Consider the following 12,693-nt stretch of genomic DNA (forward strand, 5'->3'; position numbering starts at 1 on the left):
TTGTAAGCCAACAGACATGACTCATCTTGGGATCCAACTGAACTATCAGAGTCATAATCAGACATAATATTTGATATGCCTTTCTTCTTTCTCTACTCCTTGACAATCATTAACCTTTTGAGCTTCCTTCTTATTATCCTTTGAGACACTGCGAGTTATTGGAGGCATGCTCGGTTATGAGTAAATAATATAAAAGGATTGATCAGGGTTTCCGAATACAGGTAAGAGAAAGTTTATCCTTTTAAAAGAGACAGCTTTCGGACCAAAAGACCTCTGGAGAATCCGAAAATATAAAGGAATATATTTCGTTTTCTTAGTCCGAAATTCTCAAGCTGGAAGGTTTATTAAAATTCTAAAACCTCTTTTTGGAAGATCATGTTAAACATGAACATTTTCAGACACCATGGATTCGCAGCTACCCATATAGTGTCACATAATTTTTTTGATAAACAACTACACAAAACAAATGTGCTCATGTTTTATTGTGCCTTTCCCATCCAATATTATGAGCATGAAAAGGATGAGAATGCATAATTTTGATACAACTAAGTTGCATCGGAGTAAGCTTTTTACAACTTACAGTGAATATCAGAAACATAGTTCATGTTTCTCTTCGGGAATTTCTGCCCAAAATATTTTCTCCCAAGACGATGAAATTTTCTAACTAGAGAGATATGATCATGTGGAGAAAACATACTAATGTGAGAATTCTCAGAGATAGATAAATCTCTCTTAATTCTTTCAATGAGATTTTCATAAGATTTTCTCATTCTAAGGACTTCCTTATGATCCACATTAGTATGATCATCTGAAACAATTATCGGAAATTCCAGATTGTTTCTTTCGGCAGAGATTCTCTCTTTCCCTTCCTTCTGAAGTCGTTCCTCATCAAAACTAGAACTGTTTCGATATGGGTGAGGAGAAACCTTTTTTTCCAGAAGCGATTATCAACTCTTTCCTCTGACTCTTTTAAGTTGATCTTATCAGGATGTAGTATAATATGTCTTTCTACTGAGGAATGATCTTTCAGTTTTTTAAGACAAGAAACTTCCTTCAAAATTTTTACCACCGTATGTTGAAGAAGTATAAGTTTCCTGTCAAGTGACTGAAAATTGTATTCCTTACAATCACTACGGAATCGGTTCAAAGTTTCCTTTGGACAAGATTTCGTTTGATCATCAGTAGATCTAGAAGCTGGTTTCTCATCCTCTTCTAACTTGATATAGTTAGGCAAACTACCATCATCTTGATCTATTTCAGATGTGATTAAACCGGTTTTATCACAGTCTGTAAAAGTTGAGCAAGGAATTTTAGTTTCCTCATCAGAAGAAATCACAACAACATCATTAGTTAGAATCATAGGACGTGTCTCTTTATCTGTAAGAGATTTACCAAGAGCCTTTAGTTTGACAGTGAGATCCATTTTCTCTTTGGCTAGACAATTCAGTTGTATGTCTTTTTCTCTGATCTCCTGTTTAAGAATATTTGACTCTGTCTTTAAAATGAGTACTTTAGAAGACAAATATTGTATAGGCTTTAGGAGTTTTACCAACTCTTTATAAGCATCTTCTCTTTCATCAGAGATAGATGATGTAATTTCAAGTTGTTGTAGTAGTAATAGGTTCGTTGAGACTTGTCAAAACAAAAGATTTTAGATTTAATGAAATTTAAAAACAAACAAAACTTAATTCAAGATTATTAGGAATAACCAATACACTGATTCCACTATCACACATGAATAAATTATGGCAAACAATCCAAAACTCGAATTATCTTTTAAGTCCATTATTTCTTAATTCACAAATAATCAGCCAAATTCTCAAATATCAATTGTATTCTCTAAGCATAGATTATCAATTGACTAAACAAAGTATAACCTATCATATTGAATCACAACTAATTAAGAATATTATGAAAACAATTTAAAACTCTGCAAAAGCAGTGATTGAGTGAAATATAAATTATAAATTAGAGAAAATAAATTAGTTACCAATTATTCATGCGTAAATAACTTCCTCATTGCCTTGGTTGTGGGAGATTTAGCTCATTATCATGTTGGAAACACGCTCAAAAGTTGATTTCATTGCTCAAATGGTGTTTACAAATGATGAAAAGGGAGAAATAATTCAAATCCGAGTTTGTAACTCTTATAATTGTTGCAAACCAAAGAACGATAGAACAGTACTGTCGCTGATTCTGTAGCTCTCAACCCTTGCATGTGTGTCGTTTCCACTGTTGAAAAACGACTGTCTTGGATGGTATGTTCTTCGCGTTCTTCAGATGAGCAGCAGCAGCAGCAGGTTTCTCTGGTGATCGTATTTCGCCTCTGTGATGTTCCCAAACCTTCCCAAACTCTCCGTAAACCTTCTATGATATCCGAGAACCTATTTATAACCCAGCAACATCAAAATCTCACGTAATAACTTCATATAATTCTCCATTATTCTTCAACGCCAGTTTAGGAAATAATTCAGATTTTTTGATCTCTACACGCGTTCTGAAGCTTCCAAATTTCCATATTTAACTCCTTCACACTCCAAATAGTTGTTAGGGTCTTCGAAACACGTGCAAACTCCTCTGCTGCTCGCGCAAATCCCGTGATAACCTCTTCCGAGAATAAACTCCCCTGTTTTCTTCTCGCGAGTTATCTAGCTAAATTTAGCCGATTCCAAAGCCCATACCAATCCTGTCTCGACCAAAGGAACATTCCCTAACAGTTTCAGCCATTGAATCTCAAGAAATCACGCCCAAACCACTAACCCAAATTCTGTTCTTCCGCTGCAAAACTTTCCCGCCAAAATTTGGAATTTGAATGAAGAAGATGACCTGCCCCTTATCCACGACAGGGTTGCGGATAGCAGGTGGCTCCCTGGGATGCCCCTTAGTAACTAGGTACCCCTTATCCAATCTGAGAGTCCGCATAGAAAATATCCTCCGGGGGGTGTTCCGCATAATTTTTCGACCCGATTTTTCCAAAAATGTTTATTGGCCAAAAATACCTACACACACATAAAACACCATAATTAGTACAAAAATCGAGCACTAACAATAGAGACACTGAGGACAATTCAGACACAAAAATGTGTCTATCAAATACCCCCAAACTTATTATTTGCTAGTCCTCGGGAAAAACTAATTTAGAAAAATAAAAATGACTGCACTTAGCACGTCCAACAAGCCGTTAAACCGTTAGGTGGCCCTAGCGGCGGAGTGTTGTCGGAGGGTTTACCAGAGGTGTACCAACAAAATCTTTACTCCAGACCCTAGCTATCTACGCAGAACCTTGGAAGGCACTAAAGAATCTCCTTGGTTGGCATACAAACATTGACTATAGGAGGAAGTACCCAGATGCGAAATTCCAATTGTTGTACACAAGTTTGCACTCAAGCATACTAAAATTCATATATAAGTGACAGAGCTTTACTCAGATAGTTTCTGTACATCATAACCGGAGTCAACCAATCACATGGAAAGATTAAGAATATGGATGTAGAGAAAAATGATGGTTTAAAGTGAACAGTGTTTTCCATATCTGTCTGAAGGCCTCTGCCAAGATGAACCTATCCTAATGGAATGAGATACCGGTCTGACTAATATCAACACAACTGGCATATACAAGGGGACCAGTGGTCGATAAACCTAACTCTAGGTCAACACAACTGGCATATACAAGGGCACCAGTGGTCGACTTTATTGAATTTATTCCGGTTGGTCTGATGGTCTGGTCTCAATTCTTTTTTTTTTTGGTATCTCAATCACTATTCACCTAGCAATGGTAACAACTTGAATCGTGTGCCCCACCAAATCACTTAAAAATAAAAACAGAAGGATTAGGATTCAACGAGATATGGCGAAACTACCATGTTTTTTTTTAATTCTAACACCTGAGCTCTGTGCTTTTATGAATAGACTCTTTAGATGTTTCCATCTAATCAGATTGGTTCCTCAACTCCTACAACCAAGATGTTCCCATCCACTTAGATTGGTTAGTGCCAACCTTAATAAGCATAAATTTCTAGGCTCTGGAGTTTATTTATTGCAACTAAAAGCTAACAAAAAGTTTCTTCCCCCCCCCCCAAACTTAAATCTAACATTGTCCTCAATGTTTCTAATGAAAGAGCAATACCAAAAAGTAAGTAACATGAGGAATCAGTAAAGAGAAGTCGGAAAGATAGTACCTGGGTGAAGAAAGAAATCAAAAACTAATATACAACATACAATCGCCTCGATGGTCAATCAAGGGTAAACAGGGTCCTCCAGAGGGACCTCCTCAACATCACCTGTAGGAAAGGGCTCTAAAAAGGGTTTCAATCTCTGACCGTTAACCTTCGAAGAACTACTACCATCCGGTGTCTCGATCTCAACAGCTCCATGAGGAAAGACAGTGCGAACAATAAAAGGACCCGTCCACCGAGAACGTAACTTCCCAGGGAAAAGATGCAAGCGGGTATCATACAGAAGAACTTTTTGACCTGGAGAAAATGACTTTCTTAAAATATTCTTATCATGCACAAGTTTCATTTTGTTCTTATACTCCTTAGCACTATCGTATGCATCTCTACGAATCTCTTCCAACTCATTGAGCTGGAGTTTCCTATGGGCTCCTTCCTTGTCTAGTAAAAAATTTAGCTTCTTAATATCCCAATATTCTCTATGTTCTAACTCAACAGGTAAGTGACATGCCTTGCCATACACAAGTCGATAAGGTGACATTCCAATGGGGGTCTTAAACGCAGTACGGTAAGCCCATAAGGCATCAGTAAGCCTAGACGACCAGTATTTCCGATTAGGATTAACTGTTTTCTCTAATATATGTTTTATCTCCCTATTGGAAACCTCTACCTGACCACTAGTCTGTGGATGATATGGGGTAGCTACCTTATGTGTAATACCGTATTTCTTCATCAAAAGCCTAAAAGGTCCATTACAAAAGTGCGACCCTCCATCACTAATTATATCTCGTGGTATACCAAAACGTGTAAGTATATTGTTTTTCAAGAACTCAATCACAACCCTATGGTCATTGGTTTTACACGAAACCGCCTCAATCCACTTAGAGACATAATCTACAGCGATAAGAATGTATAGGTTACCAAAATAATTAGGAAACGGACCCATAAAGTCAATACCCCACACATCAAAGACCTCAACAACTAAAATAGGGTTCAATGGCATCATGTTCCTATGGGAAATGGTTCCTAACTTCCGGCAACGCTCACAAGTAACACAGTGACTATGGGAGTCTTTAAACAACGAAGGCCAATAGAATCCACACTGCAATATCTTAACAACAGTCTTCTTAGCACTAAAGTGACCCCCACAAGCATGATCATGACAAAAGGAAATAATACTGGACTGATCACTATCAGGTATACATCTCCTAATAATCTGGTCGGGACAATACTTAAATAAATAAAGATCATCCCAAAATAAATGCTTAACCTCGGCTAAAACCCTAGAACGATCTTGTTTACCCCAATGATGGGGCATTCGACCAGTAACAAGATAATTCATAATATTCTCATACCAAGGTAATTGGGTAACAAAGAACAGTTGTTCATCAGGAAAGCTATCCCTTAGGGGAAGGGGATCATCAGGGGAATCAACAACTAGCCTAGACAAGTGATCTTCTACTATATTTTCAGCGCCCTTTTTGTCTCTAATGTCTGGAGAATTGCAACAAAAGGATCCACCTAATCAATCTAGGTTTCGTATCCTTCTTAGACAGAAGATATTTCAAAGCAGCATGATCATTATATATTACGATCTTAAAACCTAAGAGATAGGGTCTAAACTTGTTTAAGGCAAACATAATGGCTAATAGTTCCTTCGCCGTAGTGGTATAGTTCAACTGGGCATCATTCAAAGTTTTGCTAGCATAGTAAATCATATGAAGTAATTTATTTTCTCGCTGACCTAGCACAACACCAATAGCATAATCTGAAGCATCACACATGATCTCAAAGGGTAGGTTCCAGTTGGGTGCCTGGACTATTGGGGCGGTAGTGAGTAAATTCTTAAGCTTCTCAAAAGCCTCTAAACAAGCATCATCAAAGACAAACTTAACGTCTTTTGCAAGCAAATTGCAAAGAGGTCTACAAAATCAAGCTAAAATCCTTAATGAATCGACGATAAAAACCTGCATGCCCTAAGAATGACCTAATATCTCTTAAGGTTTTTGGGACATGTAAAGTTTTAATAAGGTCAACTTTGGCTCTATCTACCTCTATACCCTTCGAAGATACGATATGCCCCTAGAACAATTCCTTAACGAACCCTGAAGTGACATTTCTCCCAATTAAGCACTAAATTCTTTTCCTTACACCTAGTCAAAACTAATGACAAATGATGCAAGCACTCATCGAAATACGAACCAAACACTGAAAAATCATCCATAAAGACCTCTAAGAACCGTTCTACCATGTCAGAAAATATGCTCAACATACAACGCTGAAAGGTCGCAGGGGCATTACATAGCCCGAAAGGCATGCGTCTATATGCAAATGTACCAAAGGGACAGGTAAAAGTGGTTTTCTCTTGGTCTTCTGGGGCAATAACAACCTGATTATAACCGCAGTATCCATCTAAAAAGCAATAATGGCGACGTCCATCTAATCTCTCTAGCATTTGGTCGATGAAGGGAATGGGAAAGTGGTCCTTCCTAGTGACCTTGTTCAATTTTCTATATTCAATACAGACACGCCAACCCGTGGTCACCCGGGTTGGGATTAACTCATTATTCTCATTCTGGACTACAGTAATACCGGATTTCTTGGGAACAACCTGAACGGGGATGACCCACTTACTGTCTGAAATGGGGTAGATAATGCCTGCATCTAACATCTTAAGAACCTCGGTTCGAACTACTTCTTTCATATTAGGGTTCAGTCGACATTGCATCTCCCTAGAAGGTTTGGTATCACTCTCTAAATAGATATGATGCATACAGTCAGTAGGACTTATACCCTTAATGTCTGTTATGGTCCACCCTAAAGATTCCTTGTTGTTTTGAAGTACGGTTACTAGCCTACTTTCCTGATCACTATCCAAGTCGGATGCTACAATCACATGTAAAGTCTTAGACGGGCCTAAAAACACATATTTCAGGGTATCTGGAAATTGTTTTAGGTCCAACTTAGGAGGCTCTTTTAAGAAGGAACTAGGGTAGACTTAGAAACTGGTAGTGGTTCGAACTTAGGTTTCCATCCATTATTAGTGTCTAACAAAGGGGTTGAGTCTAACAAAGCATTCACCTCATTAATCACATTATCATCATCAAAATCAATCCCAAAGTGAGCTATGCATTTCTCTAATGGATCTTCTAACAAAGTGGTTGGTAATGACTCCTCGACTAATGTTCCTATCATGTTCACCTCTTCTATGTTCGATTCATCGAGTTCAGAGGGTAGCTTACTAATATTAAAAATGTTCATCTCAATAGTCATATTACCAAAAGACAAATTTGTAATAACGTTTAGACAGTTGATGATCGCATTGGATGTAGCTAAAAACGGGCGACCTAAAATCACTAGTATCTGGTTCTCTGGGTCAGGGACAGGTTGGGTATCTAGGATAACAAAATCCACAGGATATATAAACTTGTCGACCTCTATAAGAACATCCTCGATCACACCACGAGGAATTTTAACGGACCTATCAGCTAACTGAAGTGTCATCTGGGTAGGTTTCATCTCACCAAGTCCTAGCTTAAGGTACACATGGTATGAAAGTAAGTTCACACTGGCTCCTAAGTCAAGCAAAGCTTTCTTGACATGGTATTTACCTATTATGCAAGAAATAGTAGGGGACCCTGGGTCTTTATACTTAAGAGTAGTGGTATTCTGAATAATATAACTCACATGACTAGCTAGGAAGGCTTTCTTCTGGACACTAAGTTTTCGCTTTCGCGTACACATATCCTTAAGAAACTTGGCATAAGCGGAAATCTGCTTAATCGCATCTAATAATGGAAGGTTGATAGTTACCTGCTTAAAAACCTCTAATATATCATTAAAGTTATACTCCCTCTTATTTGGAACTAGAAGATGTGGGAATGGGTCTCTAGGAACAAAATCGGGCTCAATATGACCCTCATTGGTCTATTTAGAGACTCTATCAGTCTCCTCAGTTTCTGGTTCAGAAGGGTGAACTACAGCATGTTCACTATCAGGCATGGAAACCTTGTTGCCTATCACTCTACCACTCCTAAGTGTTTTAATAGCATTTACATGTTCGGATGGTCTTTCACCTATTTCATTAATTCCTCTAGGGTTGGGTTGAGTTTGACTATGAAACTTACCTCTTTCTCTTAAAGACTCATTTATCTGACTAACCTGGGTTTTCAACTCGGAAATAGCCTGAGAGTTAGCCTGAGCTATTCTCTAATTTTCTTCTAAACCTTGAGCGACAGATTGTTGAAACTGCACAGTGTTACGAGTTAACAAAGCAAGAAACTCTTCTAAACTCATAATATTCTTACCCGAAGGGTTCTGAAACTATGCCGGAGCTGAAGGATTCTTAGTATAGACAAAACCTGGGGGAACCTGAGAGTTACTAGACTGACCTTGATTCTGTCACTTAGACCAAGAAAGGTTGGGATGGTTTCTCCATCCAGGGTTATAGGTTTCTGAATATGGGTCAAACTTCTGACGGTTATCGAATCTAGTGTTGTTATAAAGAGCATTGGCTTGATCCTCAACAGTATGGCCTTCCCAAGAAGTCTCTATTCTACAATTATTACCACTAGAATGACCTAATTCTAAGGCTTCTAACCTTTTGGCTATGGCTGTTATTTTAGCATCTGACTCATAAGATCCTTCTACCCTATTGACATTTCCTCTACTTAGAAGAATTGTTTCTTGGGTTCCCTACTATTTTCCCATTGTTGGGTCTTATCGGCGATTTCATTCAAAAATTTCATCGCCTCTTCAACATTTTTATTCTCAAACCCACCTGTGCATAAGGACTCAACCATGGTTGTTGTTGAATAATCTAAACCCTCGTAGAGGATCTGAACTAACCTAACCATCTCTAAACCATGATGAGGACATTGAGATATTAAGTCATTGAAACTTTCTAAATACCTATATAAAGATTCTCCCTCTTGTTGAGCAAAAGTACAGATTTGTGTCCTAGTAGACGATGTTTTGTGCCTTGGGAAAAACTTTTGTATAAAGGCAGATGTAAGTTGGTCATAGGTTTCAATTGACTCAGAAGCCAAACTATACAGCCAAGATTTTGCTTTATCTTTTAAGGAAAAGAAGAATAACCTAAGTTTTAACGCATCATCACTAAGGTTTTTAATCTTCAGAGTACTACAAACTTCCTCAAATTCCCTAACATGAAAATAGGAGTTCTCATTCTCTTTTCCTAAAAAGATTGGGAGCATCTGTAAAGTTCCAGGTTTGAGTTCATAATTTGCCTCGGTTTCAGCTAACTTGATACAAGACGAACGAGAGGTCCTAGTTGGGCTTAGTAAAGCTTTCAAAGTTTCCATTTCTGGCACTACCAAAGGACTAGGAGTACTTTCTTCACTAATTGTCAAGTTTTCAAAGCTGAAATTTCCAAAGACAAGGCTCTCAAAAGAAGAGCCTTCGAGATCCCCGCCTTCACAAGAAGAACTACTAGGTTTATCACTAATCAAACGACCTAGAGTGTTCCTTTTCCAAGCCCACTCTTTAATAACCTTGGGCATACACTAGAAAAACAAAAGAAAAAGAAAGAAATCCTAAAAGGAAGGGAAGTTCTATGCAAACACAAACAAGGCTGACTCCACCACAACAAACCTACTGATTTCTAGCAAACAAAAAGCATGATGGCTCCACTTAGATTGTTTCTAGACCAGCTTATAATCCTTCGAAAGGGAATTCGTTACAATTTAAGCAAACCCCTCTGGAATCAATCCGAGTTTAAGTAAGTTGAATCGAGAAGAGGGAATCTCAGTGGAGCTTTGATACCCAAGGCCTCACCGGCGTTACAAGAAAGCGTATTCAACTCGCAGAAACCATCATGAACTTTAAATCATTCTTAAAAGAGTAACCAATATTTTTCGAATGACTTTCCTATTAAGCTTGTTACCCTATAGGTCTCTCTCTAGTCAAATTTTAGGCTTAGGTTCGCGTTTGGTTTCGTTTTTCTAAGGCGGGAAAGAAGGGAACGGTGATGAAATCCGAACCCTTATCTTGTATGGCCAGTCCTTTCCCTTTACTAGGAAATTAAAGCACCCATTTTCAAATCCTCAGCATATATGCAAACGAAGGAATACAGTAACTCGCTGACAGGGGATTCGCGAGTGTTTCGACAAACTTACTTCCCGTACCAGACGGGGGATGAACCGCTGAAGTCGACTCGGGCAACGACTCCTATGTCATGTACAAACCCGAGGGGCCGAGGCGATCCGTCCTTCTCTGCAAACAATTGATATTTAAACTACCCTTCCGTAGGGTTTTAAAAAAATAAAAAATAAAGTCCCAAAGTCCAAAAATAAAGTGCAAAATAAAAAGATAATCTAAAAAAATTGTCTCTCTCTCTCTTTTTCTTTAATTAATTTTTATTCTTCTTTTCTTTCACTCCCTTCGCTTTGCTTTTACTCCAAATCTTTAAGTATTCACCAAAAAGTTTGGCAAATTTTTCTTTCGCTCCAAACTCCAAAATCTGTAAGGAAAATACAAAAACCCAAAAACGTAAAGAAGAACAAATAAAATAAAAATGAAAAACAAATAAAAACCTAAAAAAAAATATCTAAAAACTCTAGCCTAAAGACAAGTCCGCGTCGGCGCCGCCAAAAATTGATGTAATTTCAAGTTGTTGTGGTAGTAATAGGTTCGTTGAGACTTGTGAAAGCAAAAGATTTTAGATTTAATGAAGTTTAAAAACAAACAAAACTTAATTCAAGATTATTAGGAATAAGCAAGACAGTGATTCCATTATCACACATGAATAGATTATGGAAAATAATCCAAAACTCTAATTATCTTTTAAGTCCCTTATTTCTTAATTCACAAATAATCAGGAAAATTCTCGAATATCAATTGTATTCCCTAAGAATAGATTATCAATTGACTAAACAAAGTATAACCTATCCGATTGAATCACAACTAATTAAGAAAATTATGCAAACAATTTAAAACTCTGCAAAAGCAGTGATTGAGTGAATTATAAATTATAAATTAGAGAAAATAAAATGGTTACCAATTATTCATGCGTAAATAGCTTCCTCATTCCCTTGGTTGTGGGAGATTTAGCTCATTATCATGTTGGAAACTCGCTCAAAAGTTGATTTCATTGCTCCGATGGTGTTTACAAATGATGAAAAGGGAGAAATAATTCAAAACCGGGTTTGTATTGCTTATAATTGTAGCAAACCAAAGAACGATAGAACAGTACTGTCGCTGATTCTGTAGATCTTGACCCACGCCTATATGTCGTTTCCACTGTTGAAATCCGACTGTCTTGGATGGTCTGTTCTTCGTGTTCTTCAGATGAGCAGCACTAGAAGCAGGTTTATCTGGTGATCGTATTTCGCCTCTGTGATGTTCCCAAATCCTTCACAAACTCTCTGTAACCTTCTATGATATCTAATACCTATTTATAACCCAGCAACAGCAAAATCTCACGTGATAACTTCATATAATTCTCCATTATTCTTCAACGCCGGTTTAGGAAATAATTCAGATTTTTTGATCTCTACACGCGTTCTGAAGCTTCCAAATTGCCATATTTAACTCCTTCACACTCCAAATAGTTGTTAGGATCTTCCAAACACGTGCAAACTCCTCTGCTGCTCGCGCAAATCCCGTGATAACTTCTTCCGAGAATAAACTCCCATGTTTTCTTCTCGCGAGTTATCTAGTCCAATTTAGTCGATTCCAAAGCCCATACCAATCCTGTCTCGACCAAAGGAACATTCCCTAACAGTTTCAGCCATTGAATCTCAAGAAATCACGCCCAAACCACTAACCCTAATTCTGTTCTTCCGCTGCAAAACTTTCCCGCCAAAACTTGGAATTTGAATGAAGAAGATGACCTGCCCCTTATCCACGACAGTGGTGCGAATAGCAGGTGGCGCCCTGGGATGCCCCTTAGTAACTGGGTGCCCCTTATCCAATCTGAGAGTCCGCATAAAAAATATCCTCCGGGGGGTGTTCCGCATAATTTTTCGAGCCGATTTTTCCAAAAATGTTTATTGGCCAAAAATACCTACACACATAAAGCACCATAATTAGTACAAAAATCGAGCACTAACAATAGAGACACTGAGGACAATTCAGACACAAAAATGTGTCTTTCAATAGACATAGATGTTTTCATAACTCCTGGATCACAAGTCAACGAAGTAGTAACATCTTCAGCTTTTGAGTATTCATACTCTTGCATAATGTTAACTGAATCAGACATTAGATTCAATTCTTATAGGTTGGATCGCGCCAAACACAGATTGTTAGATCTTTTCGTGTTTGCCTGCTCTGATACCAATTAAAAAAGGCGAGGTTACCCAAATATACCTCAAGCTAAAGCTTTTCCTACCTATAAGTCATTTCTCCAAAAGTGATTGTCTATGGACTGAGTCGAGACAATACAATTAGTCGGTTCACACTTCGTTTGATTGTCTATGGATACGAGATCGAGACAATATAACAACGAAGTATGTTTACTTGATAAAAAGGTTCGGACTTAACCAAACACAATAGGATT

At 37.9% G+C, this 12,693-nt stretch overlaps 1 pseudogene; it reads left to right on the top strand.

Annotated features, from left to right (window-relative positions):
* The first annotated feature begins 9,032 nt into the window (after positions 1–9,032).
* LOC113292199 lies at positions 9,033–9,132 on the top strand (annotated as a pseudogene).
* Positions 9,133–12,693: the final 3,561 nt, after the last annotated feature.

The sequence above is a fragment of the Papaver somniferum genome, chromosome 6, assembly GCF_003573695.1.
Source record: "Papaver somniferum cultivar HN1 chromosome 6, ASM357369v1, whole genome shotgun sequence".
Classification (NCBI taxonomy): Eukaryota; Viridiplantae; Streptophyta; class Magnoliopsida; order Ranunculales; family Papaveraceae; genus Papaver; species Papaver somniferum.